Source organism: Callithrix jacchus, chromosome 16, assembly GCF_049354715.1.
Source record: "Callithrix jacchus isolate 240 chromosome 16, calJac240_pri, whole genome shotgun sequence".
NCBI lineage: Eukaryota > Metazoa > Chordata > Mammalia > Primates > Cebidae > Callithrix > Callithrix jacchus.
The window spans coordinates 95,997,541-96,013,505 of NC_133517.1; the positions used below are offsets into that span (position 1 = coordinate 95,997,541).

At 39.8% G+C, this 15,965-nt stretch overlaps 1 long non-coding RNA gene across 1 annotated transcript; it reads right to left on the minus strand.

The window, feature by feature from the left end:
• Window positions 1-381: 381 nt before the first annotated feature.
• On the minus strand, window positions 382-5,801 carry LOC118148603 (uncharacterized). Its single transcript, XR_004735509.3, has 3 exons — window positions 4,600-5,801; window positions 2,654-2,801; window positions 382-2,393 (listed from the first exon to the last, which is right to left on the minus strand). It is a non-coding gene; the product is annotated as an uncharacterized LOC118148603 (long non-coding RNA).
• Between the last annotated feature and the right edge of the window lie 10,164 nt (window positions 5,802-15,965).

Below are 15,965 nucleotides of genomic sequence, written 5' to 3' on the forward strand. Positions count from 1 at the left end.
AAGCAGGAGGGCTCTTGTTCGGGTAATCCGCTCCCTTTTGCTACAGGTTTGGAAGGACTAGAGTTCTTTGACCTTCAGGTCATGGAAATAAGAATCATCTATTTCCTTGGACTCTTGCCTGGGTCGAGGCCAGGTTAAAAAGGAGACTGGGAATCATTAGAGGTTGTGTTGTAGGAGATTTTAATTTTTGAAACAGTAATCAAAATTGTAATTTGGAAATTAAAATTGTAAAGGGCTTAAAGGTGAACAAAAGAAAAGAAATAAAAAGTTATAAGGATAATATTTAAACTTGTTCATTTCTTTTTATTATGTTAATTAAAAATCAGAGTTATAGTAACCAATACAAATATTCATTCTCTACACTAATCCTTAGGAATTTTTTTCTTTGACCATGGCTAATACACCGTCCTTGGGAATTTTTTGATATTTTTAAATTAAAATAAATAGAATGAAATGGGATGGAATTTGACAAAGTCAGTTTCTAGATCTTAGATCTTGTAGGGGAGAAAACTTGGATGTGTTAAACAGATCCCATATTGTTCAAGTTTATCCACATAACAATTCCAGTAATGTAGATGAATAATATCTGCAATGATACATGCAAACGTAGATGAGGCTAGATTTAAAGTAACATGAGTTTTAGATTAGGTAAAGCTTAGAATGCAAATAAAAACAAAAGTGGGAGGCAGGAGACCATAGTGGCTAAAATGCCAGGGTCAGAGTCTGGCTTCAGTTTGAATTCAAACTCTGCCTCTTCCTGAAGAATCCTGAGAAAACTGAACAAGTTACTTCACCCTTGTGTGTCTCTGTTGTCTGTAAAATTAGAATAACGGAAGCTACCTGCCTTGTGAGATTTCATATGTAAAGCACTTGGCACAAGTAAATTTCCAGTTATAGCTGGCACATAGTGAATGTCCAATTACAGAAAACGATCTATAACAAAATATAACTTTTAAGTTAAAATCTTATCACAATTTCTGGCTGGTGCATGGTGGCTTACGCCTGTAATCCCAGCACTTTGGGAAGCTGAGGCAGGTGGATCACCTGAAGTCGGGAGTTCAAGACTAGCCTGGCCAATATGGTAAACCCCATCTCCACTAAAAATACAAAATTAGCTAGGTGTGGTGGCACACTCCTGTAATCCCAACTACTCAGGAGGCTGAGGCAGGGGAATTGCTTGAACCCAGGATGCAGAGGTTGTGGTGAGCCGAGATCATGCCATTCCACTGCAGCCTGGGCAACAAGAGAGAAACTCCATCTCAAAAAAAAAAAGTCTTACCACAATTTCTAATTTTTAAGTGGTTAAGTTGTCAACTAGGAAGGGTAAAAACATGAGAATACTAGTCATTATTATTGAGCCAAAAATAATACCAGGCACTTTGTTTACCGAGTCCTAATTTTCACATTACACCTAGTATCATAATCTCTATTTTATAGATATAGAAACTGAGGATCGGGTCAGAGAGGTTGCAAGTGACTCTAAAACCCAGTTCCTGATCATTATGCCATACTGCCTCTAAAGAGTTGTGACACAGGCGGGGCATGGTGGTTCACGCCTGTAATCCCAAGGCTTTCAGAGGCCAAGGTGGGTGGATCAAAAGGTCAAGAGATCGAGACCATCCTGGACAACATGGTGAAACCCCATCTCTACTAAAAATACAAAAATAAGCTGGGTGTGGTGGCGCGCACCTGTAGTCCCAGCTACTTGGGAGATTGAAGCAGGAGAATCACTTGAACCCAGGACACAGAGGTTGAATGAGCCAAGATCATACCACTGCACTCCAGCCTAGTGACAGAGTGAGACTCCATCTCAAAAAAAAAGTTGTAATTCAATCACATTAAGCTATAAATAAAACTGATTTTTTGGTCTCACTCTGTTGCCCGGGCTGGAGTGCAGTGGCACAATTACAGCTCACTGCATCCTCTAACTCCTGGGCTCATGCAATCCTCCCACTTAAGCCTCCCGAGTATCTGGAACTACAGGCGTACACCACCGTGCACAGCTAATTTTTAAATATTTTGTAGAGAAAGAGACTTGCTCTCTTGCCTAGGCTGGTCTCAAACTCCTGAGCTCAAGTGATCCTCCTGCCTCGGCCTCCCAAAGTTCTGGGATTATGGGTATGAGCCACTGTACACAACCAAAATGTGCTTTCATGGTTGATTTACAATGGTGAGAGAAGAGGAACTACCTTCTGTTTCAGTAGGATTTTAACACCTTTCACAGCATGATTAACTTTTACTCACGGGTTGGCTGCATCGGTCTTAGAGTGACTTGGAGAGCCTGGTCCTTAGGCACCTACTTGATTGAATGACACGCAAGTGGAGGACTCCACGGTTCTCCATCCCTCTCTAGGGTGACTGTCTCTCTGGATTTGCGGCACTTCCCGCCGTTTCTAGAGGAGGCATACCACAAGATACAGAAAGGCGTTTCAAAGGTAGAGAAATGAATTTTTACCTTTGAGAGGGGTCAGAAAAGTTATTAAAAAGAGTTATTCAATAAAATAGTAACATGCTGGCTTGAAAGAATTGTCACTCACATCAGATCAGCAAAATGAATCCTCAAAATATTGTGTTCACTTTAATTCACCAAATGATGAATAACAATCATTTTGCTTTATTTATTTATTTATTTATTTTTGAGGTGGGGGCTCACCATGTTGCCAAGGCTGGTCTTAAACTCCTGGGTTCAAGCAATCCATCCACTTCAACTTCTCAAAGTGCTGGGATTACAGGTGTGAGCTGCCATGTCCACCCACATTTTTTAGCTACTTTGTCTTATATCTTCTTTAAACAACGTAGTGCTGTACATGGACATTCAAATAGATACACCAAATAAATTAGGGGAATTATTCTCTCTCCCTCTTTTTTAAAAATGAGGAGCAATTTTTATTTTCTTAGAGGCCTAAGATTCCTTGAGGCTGGGAAAAACCACTTCAGGGTTCCTCTGAGATAAGCTCCCTCAAAATACTTACTTGGTATTTTAAAAACTCACAACTAATGAGAAAAAGAACCCAATGAAAAATGAGGAAAAGATGAGAAGATACGCAAATGGCAAGTAAGAACATGAAGAAATGCCCAATATATCATTAGTCAGTAGGAAAATGTATTTTAAAATCAAAATGAGATAATAGGACACACCCACTAGTGGCTAGATTGAGTCTGCCAATAAAAAGTGCTGACAAAGTTGTAGAAAAATTGCAACTCTTAGTTACTGCTGGTAAGAATGCAAAACAACCAGTTTGGTAGTTTCTTATCAAGTTTCTTATAAAGTCAAACATACAGTTACCATATAATCCCTCAATCTCACTCCTAGGTTTTTACCCAAGAGAAATAAAAACATGTGTTTACACAATAGCTGGCATGAATGTTCATAGCAGTTTTATTCATAACAACCCAAAGCTAGAAACAACCAGATGTCCAAGAATGGGTGAAGGTATAAACACATTGTGGTATAGCCATACAATGGAATACTACTCAGTAACAAAAAAGAATTAATTAAATAGACCAACACGAATATGTCCCATGGGTTTTTTTTAATTCAACCAGAGCCTTTTTAGAGTTTTTTTGGTCTTACTTTTTTAGTTTATTTTCTTTTTAGCAATGGGATCTTGCTATATTGTCCAGGCTAGAATGCAATGGCTATTCACAGTCAGAATAATAGCAAAATACATCCTCAAACTCCTGGGCTCAAGCAAACTCCTCCTACCTCAGCCTCTTGAGTAGCTGGGACTTAGGTGAGACCCACCTTGCTCACCTTGCCCCACTTATTTCTGACAAAGGTGCAAAGGCAATTCAATAAAGGAAGGATTGCTTTTTCAACAAATGGTGCTAGAGCAATTGGATGCCTATAAGCAAAAAAAAAAAAGAAAGAAAGAAAAAGAAAACAAAAATAAACCTCGATCTAAATCTCACACCTTACATAAAAATTTACTCAAAATGAATTGTAAACTTCATACTAAAAATACAAAAATTAGCTGGACTTGGTGGCGCATGCATGTAATTACAGCTACTTGGGAGGCTCAGGCAGGAGAATCGCTTGAACCCAGGAGGCAGAGGTTGTGGTGAGTCAAGATCGAGCCATTGCACTCCAGCCTGGGCAACAAGAGCAAAACTCCATAAAAAAGCAAAACAAAAAACAAAACATCTAATTACCATATAACCCATCAATTTTACTCCTGGACATTTATCCCAAAGAAATAAAACCTATGTTCACACAAAAACCTATGTTCACACAAAACCTACGTTCACACAAAAACCTACGTTCACACAAAAACCTACGTTCACACACCAAAAAAATAATGTTTGTAGCAGCTTTATTTGTAATAGCGCATACCTGGAAATGACTCCAGTGTCCTTCAGCCAGTGAATGGTTAAATAGATTTAGGTATATCCTTGCCCTGAAATACTGTTCAAAATACAAAGGAACCAACTACTGATACTTGCAGAAACCGGGATGAATCTCTGCAGAATTGCTCAGAGTGAAAAAAGCCAATCCCAAAAGGCTACATACTGTCATTCCATTCATATAACTTTCTTTAAAAAAAAATTATTTTTTTTATCTTTTTTTTTTTTTTTTTTTTTAAATAGTCGGGGTTTTACCATGTTGGCCAGGCTGGTCTCGGACTCCTGACCTTAGGTGATCTGGCTGCCTCGGCCTCCCAAAGTGCTGGGATTACAGGTGTGAGCCACTGAGCCCAGCCTCATATAACATTCCTAAAATGACAAAATCATAGGAATGGAGAACAGATTAGTGGTTAGCAGGGATTATAGAGTGAATAGGGGTGGGAAGGAAGGGCTGTAGCTTTAAAAGGGCAATATGAGAAATCCCCATGATGATGGAAATATTCTGTATCTTAAGTGTCAAGGTCAGTTGACTTAGTATGAATGTCAATATACTATCTGTGATTTTATACTATAGTTTTGCAAGACTTTGCCATTGGCATAAACTGGGAAGAGTGTATGTGGGATTTCTCCATATTATGGTGCTAAGTGAAAATAGTCAGACATACTGTAGTATTCCATTGTATGGCTATACCACAATGTGTTTATACCTTCACCCATTCTTGGACATCTGGTTGTTTCTAGCTTTGGGTTGTTATGAATAAAACTGCTATGAACATTCATGCCAGCTATTGTGTAGACACATGTTTTTATTTCTCTTGGGTAAAAACATAGGAGTGAGATTAAGGGATTATATGGTAACTGTATGTTTAACTTTATAAGAAACTTGATTTTTAAAAAATCTTACAGAATACTACATACTGTATGATTTAACTGCTTTTTAAATTTTTTTTGAGATGGAGTCTCGCTCTGTTACCCAGGCTGGAGTGCAGTGGGGCGATCTCAGCTTACTGCAACCTCCACCTCCCACATTCAAGTGATTCTTCTGCCTCAGCCTCCGAGTAGCTGGGATTACAGGCATATGCCACAACACCCGGCTAATTCTTGTATTTTTAGTAGAGACAGGGTTTCATTGTATTGGTCAGGCTGGTCTCAAACTCCTGACCTCAGGTGATCCATCCACCTTGGCCTTCCAAAGTCCTGAGATTACAGGCTCGAGCCACTGTGTCTGGCCTTATGATTTAATTTATATAAAATTCCATTTATATAGAAAAAGCAAAACTATTAACAGTCATTGACAGGGACAGGGGGTAAGGAGAGGCATTTGAATGCAAAAGGCCATAAGGAAAATTTTTTGGAATGATGGGATGTTTCCTATCATGATTCCAGTCATAGTTACGCATCTAGGTAACATGAGTGAGTTTTGTCAAAATTCATATTGTACACTTAAAATCGGTGAATTTTCTTATATATAAACTGTTTTAATAAATACGATTTGAAAAAAATTTAAACATATCTAATACATAAAGCAAAATGTAAGTTCTTTAATCCTTATGTACCATTCATTAAATAATTTACATATTTTTCCAAAGTACAAAGAATCTGCAGGTCTAGATCTGAAATATAAATATCAGGAATAGGCTGGGTGCAGTGGCTCACACCTGTAATCGCAGCACTTTGGGAGGTATAGGCAGGCAGATCACGAGGTCAAGAGTTCAAGACCAGCTTGACCAACATGGTGAAACCATGTCTCTATTAAAAATACAAGAATTAGCCGGGCATGGTGCTGCATGCCTGTAATCCCAGCTACTCAGGAGGCTGAAGCAGGAGAATCACTTGAATCCGGGAGGCAGAGGTTGCAGTGAGCCAAGAGCACACCACTGCACTCCAGGCCTGGGTGACAGAGCGAGACTCCAGCTCAAAAAAAAAAAAAAAAAAAATATATATATATATATATAGTGTGTATATATATATATATGTATATATATTCATATATATTTATATATATCAGGAATAAATTTTAAAAAGAAACTAAAGTACAAAGCAACTCTCATAAACCTAATTCTTATTTTAATAAATTCAGAAAACAAGACATGGGAATTACTGTACATAGTAGGTGTAGTCAATAAATATGATAAAATTTGATGACATATCACTTTAGCAGTTAGCCATGCAAAAAGGTAGCATGCTGATATGGTTTTTACCCTGTGTTCCCACCCAAACCTCATCTTGAATTGTAATCCCCACATGTCCAGGGAGGGAGGTGATTGGATCATAGTGGTGGTTTCCCTCATGCTGTTCCCATGATAGTGAGAAAGTTCTCATGAGATCTCATGGTTTTATAATTGTTTGGAAGTCCCTCCTTAGCGGCACTTCTTTCTCTCCTGCTGCCTTGTGAAGAAGGTGCCTGCTTCCCCTTCCACCATGATTGTAAGTTTCCTTAGGCCTCCCCAGCCAGATGGAACTGTGAGTCAATTAAACCTCTTTCCTTTATAAATTACCCAGTCGTGGGTATTTCCTTATAGTAGTGTGAAAATGGACTAATACATTGGCCTACTGAAAAAAGAAGCGTTATACCAGATCACTTAGATGACCTAGAGTCACAGAATCCCCAAAAAGTATACAAATTAAGTGACAATTTTAGAGCTACTTTGGCCACTATTGGTTAAGATTAGGTTTGAATGCCAATGTCAGAAATCCCAAGTAAGCTAGAGCTTAACTATATAAGGTTCTATTCATTAACAATAACTATGCAGAGGTCATCCATTTAGGGCTAATCCAGCATTTCCAAGTCGTGAGAGCCCCAGACTTCTTCAACTTTGCTGCTCTGCTCTCCTTCCTGTGCTGCTTCGACCCTGGTTGGCTGTCCAGGCTCTTTATCATGTCCACATTCTGGCCAGCAGGAAGGGGAAGGGACAAAGCAGGGTGCTTTGCTTCCCTGTAAGAACACTTCTTGGAAGTTTCACATGGAACATCTCCTTACATCTCTTTGGTCATCACTTAATTGCACTGCCACCTAGCCATGCAGGAGGCTGAGAAATATGGTCTTCATTTTAGGTAGCTATGTGCCCAGCTGAGTATTAGAAATTCTATTAATAATAAGAAGAAAGTATATTGGGAAAAAAACTTGTAGACTCTTCCACAGGCCATATTTATATTTTCTTCTTCAAAGTTTCTCAGTGTAAACTCTGAATAAGAAATATGACTTTTCTATAAACGTCTAAAATACTCAGTACTCACTAATTGATTCATCATTCATGTAAGAAACATAAATACTTTATTTTTGCAAGAAACTGTACTAGGTGACATATTATTAAGACAAGGACATTGTGGAGGGAAAAAAACCCTTCATTATCAATAGAAATAAAAAATACCCCATGCTACAGATACTTCATACTGGAAAAAAGAAGAGAAAGGGGGGGAAAAAAACCTTATATTGATCTATAATTTTAAACTTCTGTAAAAACAATCTGTGCAGCAAGAGATAAAATTTTGATATTAATACTAGGTTTTATTATTATATACAAACTTTTGGTTATTTGGATTTTTTCAGAAATACACTTGAAAATGATATTTGAAATTTACTTTATTTTAAGACAGGGTCTTGCTCTGTCACCCAGGCTGGAATACAGTGGTGAGATCATAGCTCACTGCAGCCTTAATCTCCTGAGCTCAAGCAATCCTCCCAATTCAGCCTACCAAGTAGCTAGGACTACAGGCATGTGCCACCATGCCTGGCTAATTTTTTAAATTTTTAGTAGAGATGAGTTCTCCCTATGTTGCCCAGGCTGGTCTTGAACTCCTGGGCTCAAGCAGTCATCCCACCACACCCTACAAAGTGTTGGGTTTACAGGCGTGAACCACCATGTCTAGTCAATATTTGAATTTTAATAACCCTTTTAAAATGTATGTCTTGGGTCTGTGCCCTAAATCATGTAAATACTTCAAAAGAAAATAATGTCTCATTTATTTTCAGTATAAAATAATTGATTATGCAAGTCTCCTTTTGTACCCTATCTTATTTCATTCCTAAGCAAATCTATCCAGGGTCCTTTGTAGAGAAATGAACATAAAGAAAATATACTGGCACATGCATGCAGTCCCAGCTACCTGATAGGCTGAGGTGGGAGGATCACCTGAGCTCAGGAGGTTGAGGTTGTAGTGAGCAGTGATCGCACCACTGCACTCCAGCCTGGGCAACAAAGTGAGACCCTAACTCAAAAAAGAAAAAAAAAAGGAAAAGAAAATTTACTCAGTTTTTCTTAATAAGAAATATTTCCTTGGCTGGTCTGAAGTTAGTGATTTATCTCAATTGATTGTTCACAGTCAGTTACAGATCAAACTCTTTCTCCCTTCTTACTACTGGACTTAAATACTCTTAAACATTTTTTTTTTTGAGAGAAATAAATACTTCCTGAGTTTAAATACTTGGAAATTTCTGGGTTTAAATATTTAGAATGTGTTTATTTGTGAATTTCATTTATTCATGTTATTTTCATATGTAGCAGTATTAATAATTTCCAAGATGCTGTTTTCTTCTTTAAAAAAAAATCAGTTTACTTACTGATTATTCTTCCATTCAACCAATCTTTACCAAGTACGTATAAAGAGTTGGCTAATAAAGTTGGCCTTCTATATCCACCAGTTCTGTATCCATAGATTCAACCAATCAAGAATCAAAAATATTCAGAAACAAAATTGCATCTGTACTGAATATGGACAGACTCCTTTCTTGTCCTTATTCCCTAAACAATATAGTATAACAACTGTTTACATAGTATTTACATTGTATTCATTACTATCAATAATATGGAGATGATATAAAACATATGAGAAGATATGAATAGGTTATTTACAAATACTACACCATTTTACATAGGGGATGTAAGTATCCATGGATTTTAGTATCCCAGAGGAGCCCTGAAACCAATACCCATGGATACTGAGGGGTGACTGTATACTTGCCCCCTCACCCCACATGTGACTTTAAGTTAGCCCAGAAGTCTCTTCTTTTGCTTCCATCTTTTCAAACTCAGTATCTGTAATATCTGGCATTTAAGCAGCTATTTAATAAGCATCTATTCAAAGACCATGTGAATGAAAGAATGCATGTGGCTTTTCCAGGACCCAAATCCAATGATGATGCTGTTTTAAAAGACATAACATTCCAAGGTGTCATCAAACATTTTACTCACATTCCTGCATCCCCAGGTCCTGATATTATTTATTGGTTCTTCTAGAAAGCCCCATGAGATGTTCCAGCAAAGAAGAGAATGTCATAACCAAGACCTCATAAAATGGGCTCTCTATTCTGTCTCTTTCCAGTAGGTATTATTAGGTGCTTTCCCTGGATTTGGTATTCCCTTTATTCTCAGGTCAAGTCCAACAGCTACTTCTCCCTGACCTCTGACTCTCAAATAACTGTAATAAAACAATCAAACCTTCCTTGTCAGCAGCTCCGGGTTAACTGTTCTTTCTAAAGCTTGACCTTCATACTATTTCCATTCCCTACTTTCTCATATCTACAGATGCTGCCTACCTGATATATTTTAACTTATTTATGCTGCTTATGTGCATAAGCTATTGCTAGGTGCTACTGCTGTGACAGAAAAGTCACAAAAGAAAGGGGACCTCACCTTGTAGATTGCTTAGAGCTTTTTACAAATAGTGCTTCGTTTAAAGAAAGTTCAACACATGTATCCTGTTCTTCTCCTGTTAGTTATCAATTGGGATGATCTTATGCTTTTTACTTATTCAGTTTTTAATTGTCCAAGCCTGCAATCTACCAAATCTATTAGCCTAACTGAAAAATCCATGTTTAACAAGTAAGTGTGAAACTGTGTGAAAATTAATCATGTCAAAAACATGGATCTGATTCAGCCAGAATAACCACCTCATTTCTTATAGAGTGAGTTTGGGTTATGTTTCTTAACAGTCACTGGAATATTAAAATATTTCAGGGAGTCCTGAGGATTTCATGGCTAAGAAAGTGTGGTGAGTCCTTCTAGAAAACAGTTTTAGGCCAGGCAACGTGGCTCATGCCTGTAATCCCAGGCCAAGAGAAAAGGATCGCTTGAGTGCAGTAGTTCCAGACCAGGCTGGGTAACTCCATATTGATTTAAAAAACAAATAAACAAAAAACTCTCATAGTTTCAAGTTGAAAGCAATTGTTCCAAATAAGGACCAAGGAAGCTAGAATACAGAAATTCTGCTCTTAGGTCCAGGAAAAATTGTATATCAGGACCCAAGAAAACTGCCAGAAATTCACATTGCCTTTATTCCTTTTCCAGATGCCTATTTTACTGGGGGTTGCAGGGTGGGGAACAATTTTTTTCTTCTGATATATATGCACCCTCATTGTTTTTGTTGTTTGAAACAGAGTCTCACTCTGTCGCCAGGCTGCAGTGCAGTGGCTCGATCTCAGCTCACTGCAACCTTGGCCTCCCGGGTTCAAGCGATTTTCCTGCCTCAGCTTCCCCAGTAGCTGGGACCACAGGCGTCACGCCACCATGCCCAGCTAATTTTTGTGTTTTTAGTGGAGATGGGGTTTCACCAGGTTGGTCAGAATGGTCTCGATATCTTGACCTCGTGATCTGTGCACCTCGGCTTCCCAAAGTACTGGGATTACAGGCCGTCAGCCACCGCGCCAGCCTATCCTTACTGTATTTTAAACCCTTAATGAATTCCACTGTTCACTGTGCTTATTCTTGAGTACTTAAGACTGAAAACAGGCTATAAAGGGACAAATTCTTCTGAGCTTTTCCAGCAGTGATGGCTTTTTGACTTGTGAACTCATCACTTTTGAATTGTAAATAAGCGCACATTTGAAACTGTGAGCTGCCCTGCCTCTACCTGCCTCAGGGCATTGTCACATGGTGGCAAGCTTCACTGGTTGAACAGACACATAATACATGCACCTTTTCTTATTTATTTAGTTATTTATTTATGAGACAGAGTCTTGCTCTGTTGCCCAGGCTGCAGTGCAATGGCATGGTCTTGGCTCACTGCAAACTCTACCTCCCGGGTTCAAGTGATTCTCCTGTCTCAGCCTCTTGAGTAGTTGGGATTACAGGCGCCTGCCACCACACATGGCTAATCTTTGTATTTTTAGTAGAGATGGGGTTTCACCATGTTGGCCAGGCTGGTCTTGAACTCCTGACCTCATGATCCACCTGTATCGACCTTATTTTTCTTAAAATGTATGAGTACCTCTCCATAGCAGTGATTTCTGAATTGAAATGGAATTTCTGGTAAGTATATAAACCAGCACTGCCGGGCACGGTGGCTCACGTCTGTAATCCCAGCATTTTGGGAGGCTGAGACAGGCAGATCACCTGAGGTCAAGAGTTCGAGACCAGCCTGGCCAACATGGTGAAACCCCATCTCTACTAAAAATACAAAAATTAGCTGGGTGTTATGGTGCACGCCTGTAATCCCAGCTACTTGGGAGGCTGAGGTAGGAGAATCGCTTGAACCCAGGAGGCAGAGGTTGCAGTAAGGCGAGATTGTGCCACTGCACTCCAGCCTAGGCGAGAGAGTGAGACTCTGTCTCAAAAACAAAAAAAAACAAACAAAAAATCCAGCACCTTTATTTCTGTACCACTAATCTCAACAGTAACTTCCAAAAGCTATTCCTAATGCTTAACACCAAATTATTTACTTTTGCCTACAAAACGCAAAAATATAATTCAGTACAAAATATAATTGACTGGAGACTTAAGGGTTAAGATGTTAAAAAGGTGTCAAACTAAGGTTCTTTCCCATCTTCCCATTAAAATATCATGAGGTTTTGAAAAATAAGAGTGGAGGGCCAGGCACAGTGGCTCAGGTTTATAATCCCATCACTTTGGGAGGCCAAGGTGGGCCAATGACCTGAGGTTGGGAGTTCAAAACCAGCATGACCAACATGGAAAAACCCCATCTCTACTAAAAATACAAAAAAATTAGCTGGGCATGGTGGTGTATGCCTGTAATTCCAGCTATTCAGGAAGCTGAGGCACAGGAAAATAGCTCGAACCTGGGAGGCGGAGGTTGTGGTGAGCTGAGATCGGGATGTTGCACTCCAGCCTGGGCAACAAGATCAAACTCCATCTCAAAAAAAAAGGAAAAAGAAAAATAAGAGTGGAATATCCACTGACTACAGTGTAGAGGAGGCCAAACCCAGAAACTCTACCATGGATACTTTATCTTCTGAAAAAGAAAAGCAAAATTGATAGGAAAGAATTTAAGCCTTCAAATTATTATTTAATCAGAATTTACAAATCCCAGAGAAGGCACAACAGAAATACAAAGGACTGGCAAGTGGCTGGTTAAAAACTGTGGTGTGCTGGGCACAGTGGCTCACACCTGTAATCCCAGTACTTTGAGAGGCAGGAGGATCATTTGAGCCCAGGAGTTTGAGACCAGTCTGGGCATCACAGTAAGACCTTCATCTCTAAAAAATAAGTAAAAAATTAGCAAGGTAGTGTGTGCCTGTAGTCCCAGCTACTCAGGAGACAGGAGACAGGAGGATCACTTGAACCCATGAGATCAAGATCACAGTGAGTGCAGTGAGCAGTGAGTGATAGTGCCACTATACTCCAGCCTGGATGACAGAGTGAGACTCTGTCTCAAAGAAAGAAAGAACAGGGAAAAATCTGTGATGGATGGTCTCCGAGAATAACGAGCTGCTGATAAGGAGCATGCGGAACACATTAACAGCCGACAGTGTTCAAGTTTGTAGTTTTTCCATTTATAAGCACAGCTGATTAAAGAACCATAGATAGCCTCTGATTCTTGACAACATAAATTCCCCTAACTGCAGACAACTAGACAATTGAGTCAGGGGACGAACTTGTCATGGTGTCCACTCAAGAGGCAATACATGTAAACGTCAGCTGGATTCCAGAATTGGGGCCAGAAAGTATGTACCGGCACCCTCCTACAACTTTAGATCAGTTTTCAAGAGAACAGTAAAGAGAAGCAGAGGAAATTTTATCTGTTGGTTGGCCAACAGATAAATTTCCCTCCTTGACACATAACACAAAAACAATCACTGCCACAACATAACAGCTACTAAAAATTCTGGAGTACAAGGAAATTTAACACTATTTGAAGAGTCTAAGGAAAAGCAGATATTGGAAAATGATTATAGGAAAATAAGAAAACTTTAGAAAATGTCTGTTTGAGCCGGGCGTGGTCAAGCTGGTAATCCCAGCACTTTGGGAGGCCGAGGAGGGTGGATCACGAGGTCAACAGATCGAGACCATCCTGGTCAAAATGGTGAAAACCCATCTCTACTAAAAAAAAAAAAATTAGCTGGGCATAGTGGCGCGTGCCTGTAATCCCAGCTACTCAGGAGGCTGAGGCAGGAGAATTGCCTGAACCCAGGAGGCGGAAGTTGCGGTGAGCCAAAATCGCGCCATTGCACTCCAGCCTGGGTAACAAGAACGAAACTCCGTCTCAAAAAAAAAAAGAAAATGTCTGTTTGTAATCTTAAGGTGGAGGACATGTGGTATCTATCAAAGACTAACCAATATGGTAGGGATGTAAGGAAGTAAGGAAACTAAAAATTTCACTGCAAAATTTTAAATGCAATGAGGGAAGCAAAATTGATTGTGGTGATAACACACCACAGTCAAGATTACAAATTAGTAACTTGTAAGATGAATGAGTTTTTGTAGGGAAACTTCAACCATTCCATGGACAGTTTGTACTCAGAGCTCAGATTCCTTAAAGCATAATTTGCTCACTTCCATTATCCCTTACCTCACTGTGCTGTACAGTAACTGTAGTGTGTCCCTGTCCCTAAACTTCCTTTAGGGAAGGTCCGTGACTTATCCAACTTTATCACCAACAACTACCATCATCTCTGACCAGTGAGTCCACATTACATGCTTCATGACATGTATGAAATGAGATCTCACAGTCAGCATAGCTTTCTTTTTTCTAAAGAGACAAGGTCTCACCATGTTGCCCAGGCTGGAGTGCAGTGGCTATTCATAGGCACGATGCCACTACTGATTAGCAAGGACCTTGGATCCGCTCCATTTCTGACCTGTACAAGTTCACTCCTCCTCAGGCAACCTGGTGGTCCCCCACTCCCAGGAGGTAATCACGCTAATGCTAAACATAGTGAAGACTCCCAGACGGTACAGCACACTATAGTCCAGAACTTCTGATCCTCCCACAGCATGGCTTTCTTGTTTTTTAAAAGCAGTCTGTCATGAAAGTACCATAGAACAGAGGGCTAGAGTCTGCAATGTAGGAATAAAGTTAATAGGTATGGGTTTAAAACACTTTTTTTTTTTAAAGAAAAATAAGGCTAACATAGAAGATGATATCAAATAAAAAGTATAGTAACACTATTAAATAGATTAAGAATTGGCCGGGCGCGGTGGCTCATGCCCATAATCCTAGCACTTTGGGAGGCTGAGGAGGGTGGAACAAGATCAGGAGTTCAAGACCAGCCTGGCCAACATGGTGAAACCCTGTCTCTATTAAAAATACAAAAATTATCTGGGTGCGGTGGCGGGCTCCTGTAATCCCAACTAGTTGGGAGGCTGAGCCAGGAGAATTGCTTGAACCCAGGAGGCAGAGGCTGCAGTGAGCCGAGATCATGGCACTTGAGCCTAGGTGACAGAGCAAGACTCAGTCTCAAATTAAAAAAAAAAAATAAGCGAGGAAATATTACTTTTCTAAGGTTGTTCTAGAAGTCAACAGAATAGTTGAGAATATTTATATTGTTATTTTCTTTTTCTGAGACCAGGTGTCACTCTGTCACCCAGGCTGGAGGGCAGTGATGCTATCACAGCTTACGACAGCCCCGACCTCCCAGGCTCAGGTGATCAATCCTCCTGCCTCAGCCTCCCAAGTAGCTGGTATTACAGGCACACATACACACAGCTAATTTTGTATATTTTCTGTATTGACGGGGTTTCACCATGTTGCCCAGGCTGGTCTCCAACTCATGGGCTCAAGCAATCCATCTGCTTCTGCCTCCCAGAGACCTGGATTACAAGCATGAGCCACTGCACTTGGCCTGTATTTCTTTCAACTGCCTTTTATCGAAAGATCAGTTACCCTCTTCTTACTCTCATTTTTTCCTCCCCTTTTAGTTTTTTCCTTTAAAAAAAAATCTTTCCCATATTTTAGATTTGCCAGTGACTTTCACAGATATTACAGTGCTAGTTATTTTAACAGATAAAATCTCAATTGCGGTGGCCTAAAAATAGAAGTTATCCCTCAAACTCCAAGATGACTGAGGCAGACTTTCATAGGTTTCCAGGGACCCAGGCTGTCTTCATTTTAAGATCTCACCCTCCTCTAGGGTCTGGGAATCCTCTCCATTCATCCAGCAAAACAGGGATGGAATGAACATTCAAACAGGGAGGTTTTGATGGACCAGGGCTGCAAGTGGAGTACATGACTGCCATCTTATCCCATTGGCTAGCACTCAGTAACATGGCCACATGTAACTGCAAAGGAGAAGGGGCAATGGAGTCCAACTGTGGCAGAAAGAGGAGAAAAATGGGTTTGGTGAATAGCTAGCTTGTCTCTGCCAGTAACTGCAGATTATTTCAACAACAGATATGCATGATCTGGTGCACTACACGTTGGTAGCCCTTTCCTTACTTTCTCACGAA